Raw genomic sequence first — 10,018 nt, 5'->3', positions numbered from 1 at the left:
AGGCTTGAGAGTGACAAAAGGAGATTACAATCTAATATTCATTATCTGACATGCATCTCCTTAGAATTTAGTTTGGGTAATATTTAAACAAATAAGAATCACCTTAAAAAACTTGCATACCTCGGCAAAGAATTTTTTTCTTATCTTGCGCAGTCCAATATGTTGGCGTGAATCCTATAGTAAGATAATTTGCAACGTCAGCAAACCAAGGTAATTAGGAGAGTTTAAACAATTGTTCATTAGGGAACATATCATTTATATGTGTTAAGTCAAGGGAATCAGGGAGATCAAGCCTAGATGATTAGCCACTATGTTCTCTACTCCCTTTTTTAGTGGTATTTCTATGTCAAACTCTTGGAATAGGAGGATCCATCTTATCAAGCGAGGCTTAACATCATTCTTATATGATGATCTAACATCAGTGTAGATGATGATCTTGGATCCAATCAAGTAAGACCTAAATTTATCCAAAGTGAACACTACGGCTAAGAGTTCCTTTTCCTTAGTAGAATAGTTCACTTAGGCAGAATTTAGTGTTCTACTCACATAGTGAATCACATAGGGCTTCTTTTCTTTTCTTTGGCCTAACACCTCCCCAATAGCATAGTTAGATGCATCGCACATAATCACAAAAGGGATGCTTTAATCAGGTGGCTGCATAATAGGAGTGGTTGTCAACATGCCTTTGAGCTTAGGAAAAGCTCTCTGACATTCTTCACTCCACTCAAATGGTCTATCCTTTTGAAGTAGATTGCAGAAAGGACGAAAGAGATGATTAAAGTCCTTTATGAATCCTCTATAAAATTTGGCGTGTCCTAAGAAGGATCACACGTCACGTATGTTATTAGGTGGAGGTAGGTTAAAAATAAGATTAATTTTAGCCTTGTCTACCTCAATTCCTCTGGACAAAATTATATGTCCAAGAACAATTTCCTTGGGAACCATGAAATGCCATTTCTCCCAATTCAGAACCAAATTCTTTTCCTTACATCGCTTCAGCACACATTTAAGATTTTCCAAACACTTGTTGAAAGATGGACCAAAGATAGAGAAGTCGTCTATAAAGACCTCTAAATATTGCCCCACCATGTAAAAAAAATACTCAACATGCATCGCTGAAAAGTGGCTGGGGCATTACACAGTCCGAATGACTATCTCTATTTGATTGTAGGCCGAATATCCGTCAAGGAAACAGTAGTAAGAGTGACCAGCTAGCCTTTCCAAAATTTGATCCATAAAGGGTGAATGAAAATGGTCCTTCCTTATGACGGTATTCAACTTACTGTAGCCAATGCACATTCTCCAACTAGTAGTAACTCTAGTTGGCATGAGTTTATTTTTAGCATTGGCTATGAAGGTGATTTCTGACTTCTTGGGAACCACCTGAGTTGGACTCTCCCATTGACTATCGGATATAAGGTATATATACCCACATCTAACTACTTAAGTACCTTGGTCTTAACCACTTCCTTCATGTTTGGATTTAATTAACATTGTGGTTGTCGAGAGGTCTTCACATTATCCTCAAGATGAATGCGGTGAGTACAAATCAAAGGGTCAATTCCCTTAATGTCCGCAATTGACCATCAAAGGACTCCTTTATGCTCAATGAGAGTGGAAATAAGCATACTCTCTCATTCTTTCTCAAGGTGAGAAGAAATCAGCACTGTGTATGTCTCGTCTTGACCTAAGTAGATATATTTAAGATCAATAGGCAAAGGTTTTGAGGCATTTTCTCAAATTATGGGCATGAACTGACAAGATCCTTGAACCACTTCCAACATTAGAAGAATGTTTCATCTTCCTTTTGGGTAGATTTCATGATCGACTTCCTAATGGTGTTCATCTTATGGTATGAGAAGAATTTCTTTATGAAATCTCTTGTCATGTCATTCCATCTGCTAATGGATCGTGGACGTAGTGAATGCAACCACTTCTTAGCTTTTTCTTTTAAGGAGAAGGGAAAGAGTTTCAGCCTGATCGTGTCCTCAGACACATTTAGAAAGTATAAAGTGGATATTATCTCATTAAAATCTTTCATGTGTAGTTATAGACTTTCATATTTAAGTCCATGGAATTTTTGAAGGAGTTGCATCACTCCTGGCTTAATATCCATATTTCCTGCATTCTCTGAAAAAATCATGTAGGAAGGTGTGCTCACCCCCGCTGGTTGTAAATAATATAATAAGGTATGAGGCGGGGGTGCATTGTGCACCTCATTCTCATCCTGAGCTTCCTCAACTGGAGGTTGAGGTGGATTTGCAGGTTGAATTGCAACCATCACTTCAATTGACCCTGAGGATCTCAAGTGGTGTCTAATCCAGTGATGGAAAGGCAGTGCTGAGACTCAAATATTACATATTTTTTCCCATTTATATCTTGGGTTTATGAACATGATACTGCTTAATGTTATATTTTATGCATGTTTGTGTTGCAAGGTGAATCTAAGAGCTTGGATGGAAAAGAATGTTAAAAGCATAGACTTAATGCTCAAGAATTACCAAAGCAAAGGATGGATCTTAGGAGACCAAGAATGGAGAATTCCCATGCCATAGATCCTAGGAAACCAAGTACATAGAATGAAGAAAAGATTGACAAAAGCACAAGTTAAACAAGCAGAAAAATAGGACAGTTCGGTGCCACGTAAGCCAATTTCTGTGCCACCAAAAGTGCACAAAACAGTCTCGCAAGAAAACAGATTAATTTAGTGCCACTGAAGCCAGCTTTGGTGCCACCTAAGCCAATTTCGGTGCCACCTAAGTACTCTACACATACAATTTCAAATGCGATAAAATTTCATATATGATTTCGGTGCCACCGAACCAACTTCAATGCCACCGTATTCACGCAGAGTTGTAACACAGGGCTGACGCGAATTGTGTAATTTGAGGCGATTTACAAAAATTCCAAGTCGGTGCATAAGAGGGGGATTCAAAACTATAAATAGGAGTCCCTAGGATGCTCCTAGGCATCTTCTAGGGTTCAAGGAGTGGAGTAAAAGGGTGGAGTCACTGTCCAAGAGCTTTCTTCTTCTTCCTTAGTTGGTCTTTATGTTTTGTTTAAGAGTCCTTAATTCAATCATGTCTATAGTTGGCTAAACCTCTTAGTTAGGGCTAAGAGGTGAAGCTTGTAGCGTGATTGGGATGTTTACTTTACTTTAATTCATGTTTTATTGAACTCTTATGGATTGGTGACGAGCCCTCGAAAATAGACTACCAGCTGTCAAGGAGGTGGGTTGCCTGTCCCACATCGGAAAGGGAATGCCTGAAGATATGGGCTATATGTGGGGCTTCGGTCTTCAAGGGTAAGATGTGTTTTACGGGTGGTTCGCTAATTGCTTCCACCTGCGAGAACAAAACCGTGAGGTGGACATTGTGTCATTCCAAAGTGGACAATATCTTACCGTTGGGACCAGGGTGTTACAAATGCTATCAAAGCTAAGGTGCTCTGTCTCTCAAGGGGGGGTGGGCTATGGTCCTCAGTCGGGTTGGTGACGATCCTTCGAAAATATACTGCCAGTTGTCAATGAGGTGGATTGCCTGTCCCACATCAGAAAGGGAATGCCTGAAGATCTGGGCTATATGTGGGGCTTCGGCCTTCAAGGGTAAGACGCATTTTGCAGGTGGTTCGCTAACCACTTCCACCTGGAGAAAAAAAACCGTGAGGTCGACATTGTGCCATTCCAAAGCGGACAATATCTTACCATTGGGACCGGGGTGTAACAGTATTTTTGACTCTATACTCTAACCCTTTGGAGACATGCTTGGCCCACTTCCCAGGTTCAGATGATGACATGATTAGGGAGATGGATGCCTTGCTTGATGCGACGTTAGTACTTGAAATTAGTCGATGGAGGCCACAATTTGAGACTTTGCCCCAAACCGATATATTGCCTTGTTGAGTGTCAAATATTGCATATTTCCCCCTATTTATATCTCAGTTTTATAAACATGATAATGCTTAATGGGTATATTTTATATATGTTTGTATTACGAGGTGAGTCTAAGAGCTTGGATTGAAAAGAATGTTAAAAGCATGGATTGGATGCTTAAGAATCACTAAGGCAGGGGATGGATCTTAGAAGACCAATATTAAAGATTTCAAGACCCCAAGATTCAAGACAACTAAGTAGAGAAAGAAGAAAATTAAAAGTACAAAGTGTAAAAATTCACAGAATCTGAACTTCTAAGTCATCGAAGGTTGTAAGATGACATCAAAGCCAATCTTCAATGACATCAACCACCGGTTGATGATATCAAAAAATTATAGGAAAATCAAGTTTTATTACTGGACAAATTGGATGCAGTTCTCGATGACATAGAAGGTTGATCGATGACATCGAACACTGGTAAATGATATCGAAGAATTACATGAAAATTGACTTTAGTTGCTTGATGAATTGAATACATTCCTCAATGACATCGAAGGTTGTTCGATGATATTGAAGCGTTACGCAGAATTTATGCGGACTGCAAAATTTGATGGACAAGGCTATAAATATGGGTCTCTCAAGGACTTTTAAGAATATATAGGGTTACAAGGAGCAAAGTCAAAGGGTGGAGCAGCCTCCCAAGAGTTTTTTCTCCCTTCTTTATTTATTTTTAATGCTTTTTTAAGGTTTTAGATCCAATCATGTCTATGGTTGGTTAAATCTCTTAGCTAGGGCTAAGAGGTGAAGCTTGTAGTGTGTTTGGATGATTTTCTTGCTTTGATTTTTGTTTTTTATGAACCTCATTGATTCTAGTTCGATATTAAAGGAATATTTTCAGTTTTCTATGATTTATTGTGATTCAAATTACAATAGATGTTGTGATAGCTTTTGATATCTTCTTTTCCTATTTTGAGATTGTGAAATTGGTAAATACTTTTGTTCACCATCGTCTCCTGGGCATGGTAGGGTGATGGAATCCCTTCCAATCATCACAATTCTCCTCCATTGAGAATTAGGTAAATGAAAGTTTAGATTTGATTTAATTGCTTTATCTTCCAATTGGATAGGATAAGACTCCAATTCGAATTCTGTCTCTTGAATCAAAGTAAGGTAACATCTTGATAGCTGCAAGTGGATCCATGGCACCCTAGTTCTCATCTTTCAATTGATATTTTTAATCAACATTATTCATAATTACTCTCTCTTATTCTATATTTAGATTTAGATCTTCTTCTAGTTCTAGTTCTAATTATTTCAGAATACGTACAAATTTAGTCCATGTGGATTCAACCTCGGTCTTACCTAGTTATTACTACATTGCGACCCTACACTTGGGGTTGTGAACAAGTTTTTGGCGCCATTGTCAGGGACTACTCTTACATTTTTCTAGAATTAATTGGTATTAGATTTAGGTTAAGATTAGAGTTTATTTTTCCTCTATATTTTTAGGTTAGGATTTTTTTTTGAAATTATTTTTAGAAAATAACTTTGTTCTCTATTTTGTAGGATCCTAACCTAGTAACTCTTATCTGGTAACTTCGTTTTAACTCTCTCTTTTAGGTTTCTTATTTGCTTTAGTTTTCAATTTTTAGATCCTAGGTTAGATTTTGAAATTGAGGGCTGAGAGTATTTCATACCCAAGTGGGTCCGTGATAACACTCTGTCTTTTGAGTGTAGGAGAATTAGTTGAAGGGTTGCCTATCCATCGAAGGATTAGACACTACTTGAGACCCTCTGAGTCAAAAGAAGTGATGGCTGCAAATCAACCTTAACCTCTAGTTGAGGAAGTTCAAGATGAAAATGAGGTGCATAACGCACCCCCGCCTCGTACTTATGAGATTATTTACAACCAGCGGAGGTGAGTACACCTTCCTGCATGATATTCACATTGAATGTAGGAACCGTGGATGTTTAATCGAGGGTGATTCAACTCCTTTTTAAGTTTCATGAACTAGAATCTGAAAGTCCATACTTGCATATAAAAGAGTTTGATGATATAATATCTACATTATACTTCCCAAACGTGTCTGAGGACACGGTAAGACTGAAATTATTCCCCTTCTCTTTGAAAGAAAAGGCCAAGTCATGGTTACATTCCTTAAGACTACGGTCCATTGGCACATGAGCTGAGATGACAAGGGAGTTCCTTAAAATTTTCTTCCCATGTCACAAAACGAATACCTTAAGGAAAACAATCATGAATTTTGCTAAAAAAGAAGATGAGACCTTCTTCCAATGTTGGGAGTGATTTAAGGATCTCATAAATTCATGTCCACAACATGGCTACGAAACATGGCGTATAACAAGTTCTATGAGGGATTGACCTCATCCATTCACCAATTTATGGAGATGATGTGTAATGGGTAATTCATGAACAAGGAAGCCAATGATGTGTGGGATAATTTTGATAAACTTGCTGAAAACGCGCAATCATGGGATACCTCCTCAAGAATTACCACTTCTAAGCCTACTCAATCAAAGGAAATGAGAGGAATTTATGTCTTAAAAGAGGAAGATAATGTAAATGCAAGATTGGCCAAACTCACAAAAAAAAGTCGAGGCCATGGAACTTAAGAAAGTAGAACCTGAAAAGGCCGCAAAAGTTGTTTGTGGTATTTGTGTTTGTAACATTCATACAGCTGAAAATTGTCTAACAATTCCTTCTTTTCAAGAGATATTGAATGAGCAATCAAAGGCCATAAACAACTACCAAAGACCTTTTAGTGGACCCACATCAAATACATATAACTCAAGTTGGAGGAACCAACCAAATTTCAATTGGAGGAATGGACAAACTGCTACTCCTCAAGGTATTGTTAACCAATTTTTGAATAAAAGGAAACCTTAAAAGGATTCTGTCATAAAACATATTCAAAATCAAGAACTTTTTAATCAGGGTATGCTTCAAGCCTTTCGAGACCTTACAAAGGCTATATAAGGGCTTGAGACAAAAAACTCAATTGGGGAGAAAGGGATCCTTCCGGCTTAGCATCTTGTTGAGGGTCAAATATTGCATATTATCCCTCATTTATATCTTAGTTTTATGAACATGATAATGCTTAATGTCTTATTTTACTCATGTTTGTGTTGTAAAGTGAATTTAAGAGCTTAGATTGGAAAAGGTGTTAAAAGTATGAATTTGATGCTTAAAGATCACCAAGGCAAGGGATGGATCTTAGGAGACCAAGATTGAAGAATTCACATGCCAAAGATCCAAGGAAACCAAGTGATGAAGGAAGTGAATCAAAGACTTGGAGTGAAGAAAAGGAATCCTAAAAATTATACTGAAAACAGATTCTGGGACCAGAAAAGTCAAATTCTGAAAAACTTCCATAATAGACTTCGATTCTATTGAAGACTGATTGATAGTATCAAAGAACATATCAAAGACACTTCGATAGAATCGAGAATTTTAGGATTTCAGGCCAAACTCATTGGACAGTTCTAGACCAATCTTCGATTCAATCGAAGATTGTTCGATAGAATTGAAGGACATCAAAAACACTTTAATAGAATCAAAACCACATAAATTTGAGGCGGTTTTTAGATTTTTTTAAGTCGGTACGAAATGAAGTATTGCACAACTATAAATAGGAGTCCCCAGGGCATCCCTGAGCATTATTTAGGGTTTGGAGGAGCAAAGCACAAGGGTGGAGAGCCATCGCCAAGCGTTTTTCTTCTTTCTTCCTTAGTTTTTCATGCTTTCTTCTACGGTTTTAGATCCAATCATGTCTATGGTTGGCTAAACCTCTTAGCTAGGGCTAAGAGGTGAAGCTTGTAGCGTGATGGGATGTTTATATTGCTTTGATTCATCTTTATGTTGAACTTTCAAGGATTCTAGTTTGATATTTAAGGAATACTTTCAGTTTTTAATGGTTTATTGTGACTCAAATTATAGTAGATCTGTAATAGCTTTGAGTATCTTCTTTTCATGCTTTGAGATTATGAAATTTATAAATCCTGTTGTTCACCATCGCCTCTTGGGCATGGTTGGATGATGGAATCCCTTCTAATCTTCATAATTCTCTTATGTTTGTGGAATTGGTATATCCTATTGTTTACCATTATCTATAGGGCATGGCTAAGTGATGGAATCACTTCCAATCCTCACAGCTCTCATCCATTAAGAATTAGGTTAAAGGAAGTTCAAATTTGGTTTTACTGTTATATCTTCCAACTAGAATGATAGGACTCCGATTCCAGTCGTGTCCTTGAATCAAGTATAGTATCACCCTGATTGCTACAAGTGGATCCTTTGAAACCCTAGTTCCCACCTTTGAATTTCTTAAGTTTCTAATTAAATCTCTTATAATTACTTTCTTTTATTTTAGATTTAGATTCACATCTTTTTCTAGTTCTATTTCTACTTGCTTTCAAAATACTCATGAGATTAGTCCTTGTGGATTCGACCTTGGTCTCACCGAGATTATTACTACATCACAACCCTACACTTGGGGTTTTGAATAAGTCTTTGGTGCCATTGCCGGGGATTAATGGTTGTGTTTTTTCTGAGATTAACTAGTTTTGGAATTAATTAAATATTAAGGTTTTTCTACTTTCTATTTTTAGGTTGGGAAACCTTCCTTTTCTGTCTTTAGAAACTAATTTACTTTCCTTTTTTTTTAGAAACTTACTTTCTATTTTTAAAAACTTTCCTTTTTCTTTTGCGGGATCTTAATATAGAAACTTCTAATTTGGTAACTTCTTTATAATTCTCTCTTTCTATTTCTAGATTTCTATTTCCCTCTTTCTTTTTTAGGTTTATGTTAGATTCTGAAATTGAGGGCTAAGAGTGTTTCATGCCCAAGTGGGTCCATGATAACACTCGATGTCTCTTAAGTGAAGGAGGATTGGTTGATGGGTTACCTATCCATCACAGGATTAGACACCACTCAAGATCCACAAAATTAACTGAAGTTATGGCTGTCAATCAACCTCCAAATTCACATCAACCTAGGGTTAAGGAAATCCAGGATGAGAATGAGGTGCATCATGCACCCCCACCTCGTACTTTACAAGATTATTTACAACCGGCAGGGGTGAGCACTCTCTCATGTATGGTTTTTCCAGAAAATAAGGGATATATGGATATCAAGCCAGGGGTGATCCAACTCCTTCCAAAATTTCATGGACTTGAATCTGAAAATTCATATCTACACTTGAAAGAGTTTGATGAGATCATAGCCACTTTATATTTTCCTAACATGTCCGATGATACGGTCAAGCCAAAACTCTTTCCCTTTTCTTTGAAAGAGAAAGCTAAGATGTGGTCGCACTCACTACGTCCATGATCTATTAGTAGATGGAATGATATGACAAGGGAGTTCAACGATATGACAAATTTAGATCTTACTTGATCGGATCCAAGATCATCATCTATACTGAACATGTGGCACTCAAGTACCTACTTTTTAAGAATGATGCTAAGCCGCGCTTGATAAGATGGATCCTCCTACTCCAGGAATTTGATTTGGAAATGAAAGATAAAAAGGGAGTAGAAAACGTAGTGGCTGACCATCTTTGAACACTTGACCTCCTTGATTCCCTTGATACGGTACCTATAAACGACATGTTCCTGGACAAACAATTGTTTAAAGTCTCTCACTCACCTTAGTTTACTAATATTATTAATTATCTTGCCACAGGTTTCACGCCGACACATTGGACTGCTCAAGATAAGAAGAAATTTTTTGCCGAGGTACGTAAATTTTTCTGGGATGATCCGTATTTATTTAAATATTACCTAGATCAGATTCTAAGGAGATGTGTGCCAGACAATGAACACCAAAGTGTCATCTCCTTTTGTCACACTCAGGCTTGTGGTGGTCACTTTTCTTCTAAAAAGACCACGGTTAAAATTTTGCAGTGCAGCTTTTATTGGCCCACTATGTTCAAGGGCACTCATAAGTTTTGCAAAACTTGTGAGCATTGTCAAAAGTTGGGAGCATTGTCCCGTCGAAATATGATGCCTCTGAACCCCATTCTGATCATTAAAGCATTTGATTGCTGAGGCATCGATTTCATGGAACCATTCCCGCAATCCTTTAGGAATTTACACATTTTGCTAATAGTAGATTATGTCATTAA

At 37.4% G+C, this 10,018-nt stretch overlaps 1 non-coding gene across 1 annotated transcript; it reads right to left on the bottom strand.

The window, feature by feature from the left end:
* Positions 1-6,109: 6,109 nt before the first annotated feature.
* On the bottom strand, positions 6,110-6,217 carry LOC131222788 (small nucleolar RNA R71). Its single transcript, XR_009160186.1, has one exon. It is a non-coding gene; the product is annotated as a small nucleolar RNA R71 (small nucleolar RNA).
* Between the last annotated feature and the right edge of the window lie 3,801 nt (positions 6,218-10,018).

The sequence above is a fragment of the Magnolia sinica genome, chromosome 1 (genome assembly GCF_029962835.1).
Source record: "Magnolia sinica isolate HGM2019 chromosome 1, MsV1, whole genome shotgun sequence".
Classification (NCBI taxonomy): Eukaryota; Viridiplantae; Streptophyta; class Magnoliopsida; order Magnoliales; family Magnoliaceae; genus Magnolia; species Magnolia sinica.
The sequence above is the reverse complement of the archived record's forward strand: the minus strand, read 5'-3'. Positions and strand labels throughout refer to the sequence as shown.